Raw genomic sequence first — 6,000 nt, forward strand, 5'->3', positions numbered from 1 at the left:
TGATGAGAATTCTGGAGAGAATTTGACCACCATCTTGAGAGGGCTGATGGGTGGAGCTGTGGTTTCAGTGGCTGTGGAGAAGTCAGAATTTGCAATTGATAGAGGTGACTCCAGCTGTGATCTTTCTCACAGATAATACCATTGTTGAAATATTTAAATAGGTCCTTGTATTGTTTGTTACACCATCAATAAATTGTACAGTCAGTAATACTGATGCTAATTTAATAAGCCTCTGAGCCTCCAGGCTTTGAGAGAGAGAGAGGAAAGAAAGCTTATGGGAAAAGCAGTTGCTGTTTTATTTATAAACTGGGTTATGGATTATAGTTAATTGATTCATGAAATATTTTATGCATTTCTAGTAATTTATGAAGGAATATCAGAACAGAAGAATATCCTTTGCAAAGTCCTACCCCTATCCTAACCAGATAATGAACTTCTTGAATTAGAGTCCTTTTTACGGTTCCTAAACTTCACATGACCAAAATTGAACTCATTATCTTTCACCCCAAACTCTCCCCTCTTCCAAATATCCCTATGACTATCCCAGCCCTACTGCCCTCTTAGTCTACCAGGCTCACACCCTAGGTGTCCATCCCTGACATTGTCTTCACTTCGTCCAATCAATGGTCAAGACCTTTCCACTCTACCTTCATAACACTTTTCTTCCCTAACATTTCTTTTTGTTTTGTTTTTTTTTTTTGGATGAGGGAAGGCAGGGCAATTGGGGTTAAGTTTGCCCAAGTTCACACAGCTAGTAAGTGTTAAGTGTCTGAGGTCGGATTTGGGATTTGAACCTGGGTCCTCCTGACTCCAGGGCCAGGGCTCTATTCACTGACACCTAGTTGCCCCCTTCCCTAACATTTCCATCACCCTGATGTAGGCCTTCATCACCTTACATGTGGAATATTGATTTTTTTTTTAATTTTTGTTTTTTGTTTTGTTTTATATAATTTATTTATTTTTAATCTCCAACATTCACTTCCATAAGATTTTAAATTCTAAATTTTATCTCCCACCTTCTCCTCCTCCCCAAGATGACATGCAATCTAATATAGGCTCTACTTATACATTCATATTAAACATATTTTCATATTAGTCATGATGTAAAGAAGAATTAGATCTAGTGGGAGGAGCCATGAGAAAGGCAACAAAAGGAAAGAAGAGCATAAAGTATGCTTCCATCTGCATTCACATCTGGAATATTCTAGTTGATCTCCTGCCGGAAGTCTCTCCCCACTCCAATCCATCTTCTACTCAGTTGTCAAATCCATCTTCTTAAAGCACAAGTCTGACAATATCTACCTCCCCTCCCTATCCCTTAGTCAATCAACTCCAATGACTCCCTAGTACCACCAGGATCAAATATAAAATCTTCCATTTGATATTCAAAGGCCTTAATAACCTACCCTCCTCCTGATTTTCCAAACTTCTTTTTAAAAATTTATTTTTAGTTTTCAACATTCATTTCCACAAGATTTTGAGTTACAATTTTTTCTCCCTGTCTTTCCCCTACCCCACCACCCCAAAATAGCAAGCCAGTAGGCTGACTACCCCTTCCCCCAATCTGTTCTCTCTTATATCCTCCCCCATCACTCCCCTAACTTTCTAGTGGGGCAAGATAGATTTCTATACCCCAGAGCCTGTATATCTTATTTCCCAGTTGCATGTAGAAAACAATTTTTTTTTAAACATTTGTTTTTAAACTTTGAGTTCCAGATTTTTTTCCCTTCTTCCCTCCTCACCTGTCCCCACTGGGAAGATAAGCAATTCAATATAGGTTGTACATGTGTAGTTACCCAAGTCATTTCCATAGTAGTTATATTGTGAAAGACTAACTATATTTACCTCCATCCTATCCCACCCCCCACTTATTCTATTTTCTTCTTTGGCCCTATTCCTTTTCAAAAATGATTGCTTCTAACTACCCTCTCCCCCAATCTACCTTCCCTTCTTATCCCCTACCCCCTATTTTCTTGTAGGGTAAGAGACCCAGTTAAGTGTTATTCCCTCCTTAAGCCAAATTCAGTGAGAGTAAGGTTGTCCCATTCCCTTTCACCTTCCTGCTCTTCCCCTCCATTGTAACAGTTTTCTCTTGCCTCTTTTATATGAGATAACTTATCCTAATCTATCTCTCCCTTTATCCTTCTCCCAACAAATTCCTCTCTCACCTCTTAATTTATTTTTTAGATATAATTCCTTCATATTCAACTAATCCTGTGCCTTCTATGTATACATGAACATACGTATGCCCAAACTCACATAAATATTTATATACACATATACCTTCCTATACATACATATACATGTATACATATATATACATTATATATATATATATTCCCTTCAACTATCCTCATACTGAAAAAAGTCTTATGAATTACAATTACCATTTTTCCATGTAGGAATTTAAATAGTTCAACTTTAATAAGTTCCTTATGATTTATTTTTCCTGTTTGCCTTCTCATGCTTCTCTTGCTTCTTGTAGTTGAAAGTCAAATTTTCTGTTCAGCTCTGTTTTTGTCATCAAGAATGATTGAAAATCCTCTATTTCATTGAATGACCATATTTTCCCCTGAAGCATTATACTCCGTTTTGCTGGGTCAGTGATTCTTGGTTTTAGTCCTAGCTCCTTTGACCTCTGGAATATCATATTCCAAGACCTACAATCCCTTAATGTAGAAGCTGCTAGGTCTTGTGTTATCCTGATTGTGTTTCCACAATACTCAAATTAATTCTTTCTGGCTGCTTGCAGTATTTTCTCCTTGACTTGGAAACTCTGGAATTTGGCTATCATATTCCTAGGAGTTTTCTTTTTGAGATCTTTTTCAAGAAGTGATTGGTGAATTCTTTCAATTTCTATTTTGCCCTCTGGTTCTAGAATATCAGGGCAATTTTCCTTGAGAATTTCTTGAAAGACGGTGTCTAGGCTCTTTTTTTAATCATGGCTTTCTGGTAGTCCAATAATTTTTAAATTATCTCTCCTGGATCTATTTTCCAGATCAGTGGTTTTCCCAATGAGATATTTCACATTGCCTTCTATTTTTTCATTTGTTTGGATCTGTTTTATAGTATCTTGATTTCTCATAAAGTCATTAGCTTCTAATTGCTCCAGTCTAATTTTGAAGGAATTATTCTCTTCAGTGAGTTTTTGAAATTCCTTTTCCATCTGGCAAATACAACTTTTTAAGGCATTCTTCTCCTCATTGGCTTTTTGGGCCTCTTTTGCCATTTGAGTTAGTCTATTTTTTAAGGTGTTATTTTCTTCAGTATTTTTTGGGGTCTCCTTTAGCAGGCTATTGACTCTCTTTTCATGATTTTCTTGCATCATTCTCATTTCTCTTCCCAATTTTTCTCCACTTCTCTTACTTGATTTTTTTTTTTTTTTGCTTTTTGGAGGGCAGTTGGGGTTAAGTGACTTGCCCAAGGTCACATGGCTAGTTTTTTTGTTGTTAAGTGTCTGAGGCCAGATTTGAACTCAGGCCCTCCTGACTCCAGGACAGGTGCTCTACTCACTGCACCACCTAGTCGCCCCTCTCTTACTTGATTTTCAAAATCCTTCTTGTGCTCCTCCATGGCCTGTAACTAGTTTATATTTTTCATAGAAGCTTTTAATGCAGGAGTTTTGCCTTTGTTGGCTTCTGGTTCCATGTTTTGATCCTTTCTGTCCCCAAAATATGAATCTATGGTCTGATTATGTTTCCTCTGCTTGCTCATATTGCCAGTCTACTTAGCTTTTGAACTCTTTGCCACGGTAGAACTCTGCTTCCAGAATGGAGAGCTTTGTCCCAAATTGCCAGGGTTTTTGAAGCTACCAGAGCTATTAGGAGGGTGCCCTCTCTACAGCCCCCACAAGCTCTGGCACACTGGCTACACACCCCAGGACCACCACCCAAGACCATGATCTAGATCCAAGCAGGCTAAAGCAAGAGCAATTACCCCCTGAATGGTCATGTGGTCCCCCTACAATCTGCAGGCTAGGAACTCCGGAAGCAGCCACTCAGCAGTGGCTGCAACCACTGCAACTCTGCCACCTCTCACCCTGGTGGCAGGGGCCAGACTGTACTCTTCTCCACCCAGTTCCAGCAGAGTTCCCAACTGAAATACTTTCTCTTTGGTGTTTATGGGTTGAAAAGTCTGGAAACCACCACAGCTGCTGGTGATTCACTCTCCTGATGTCTGCTCTGGTTGCCAATGGTAGGGGCACCCTGGGACCAGAGCCATGTGGTTCACACAGGACTGTGTTTGGCTCCCAATGCATTGTAATAGACCTTTCCTGTCAGCCTACCCTGCTGTCTTCAGCGGGAGATTTATTTTTCTCTGTCACTTTATGGCTTCTGTAGCTCTAAAATTTGTTTAGAGTCATTTTTTTTACATGTATTGGAAGTGATTGGAACAGGAGTTCACGCCAAGTTTGTGCTTCTATTCTTCCATCTTGGCTCCACCTCCCCCTTCATTTTCAAAGAGGACCAATGGCACCATAGGTGATGTCTTCACTTGCAAGTTCATTGGATTTAAGTAAGGCAAAGTAGTACAAAATCATTATCCTCATTCTCTATTCTCTCTTCATTATTTGTCAAAGTTCAGTGGCAAGACAAAAGTCAGGACAATTGGCCATGCCTGGGATGCAGTAGGTGACATTGGGGTCTTTGGTGATTGACCAAGTTCTAAGCACTCAACAGCACCTGCTCCAGACACCTTCATGGCCATTGGAACAAACTGTTCTCATCTGCCCATTCCACTGGGGGACATCTTCATATGCTTGGGGTAGACATCCTCCTGTCACCAATGGGTGTGAGGCCTGTCAGTCACCCTCAACCTGGTTTAGCCATCTACCAAGATGGTTTACCAGGGTGTGGCTATTGCATGTGCTACAGCTTCTTGGAGCCAAAAGGAGAGTTAGGTAAAAGGTAGAAACCAAAGATGGACGAGTAGCCCTGAAAAAAGGCTCAGCAAGCCCTCACACCAGAAGGGCCGGTCCTTCTGAACACCCCATATAATCCAACTGACACTGTCTAGGTTACAAATAGTATCATCTCTAAACTTTTCCATAGCTGTCTTTAGCACCCTCCAGCCTTCCAATTCCATTCCACTTTTCCCTCCCAGATACCTCCCTCTTCCCTGATATACTTAGTTTTCACCTGTTCTCTCCCTCTCCTGCCTTGCTCTCAAGAAATTGTTTGAAACTTAATTACACTGAGGTGTACCCTCATTGGAATTTCTCTTGCCTTCCCCTTGCCACAGAGAGAAAGGGTTCCAATTTTTAATAGAGGATAAAACATTTGCATGAGGCTATTAGAGAGCAACCTGCAGAGGTGAGTGGGTGGGTACTCAGCTAACTTGGTAGTTGCTAAGAAAACAAACCTGAATTGTTGATTGAACAGGAGATAGCTGTCTTTTCTTACTTTTTGTTTGTTTGTTTTGCTTGGCTTTGAGGGACGTTCCCCCAGGTTTATGAAATCATGCTATCTAGAGGGAAGCAAATTCTACAAGGGTGGGATTAGTGTTAGGATCCTTAAGGATCTCCAAAGTAAGAATGGCAAGAACTCAACGTCAGAAGTGAAGAATGGAGGTATTTGTAGGTATTGGTGAAGAATGGGCGGTATTAGCATAAGACAGTGAGAGAGAAAGACCAAGATCATTGGGCACTGGGGTTGGGCTGTTAGTCCTAAGGGGAATGTCACAGTCAGGCCATGGAAAGCCTGGGAGCAGCAAGAAGGTACAGAGCACTTTCAAAGTTGGATGATAGCTCCAATGTGTAAGAGCAATCCTCCAAAGCTATCTCTTTCTGCCTAGGTATGAGGATTTTCTCTACTTAATTTTGCTTTTTCCTCTAAATCACAAGTCCTTATTAACCCATCTAAATATAAACACTATCTGGTTTTATGATTTTTTTAAATAAATGCCCTGTGTGAAAAATAATATGGATTTTGTATTTCTAATCATATTCATGTGTTTGTATTTCTTTAAATCTTATTCTAAATTAACTGTCTTACTCACTAA

This window comes from Petaurus breviceps, unplaced genomic scaffold, assembly GCF_028583685.1.
Source record: "Petaurus breviceps papuanus isolate PSGF00001 unplaced genomic scaffold, PetGlider_PUasm1.0 37, whole genome shotgun sequence".
Lineage (NCBI taxonomy): Eukaryota > Metazoa > Chordata > Mammalia > Diprotodontia > Petauridae > Petaurus > Petaurus breviceps.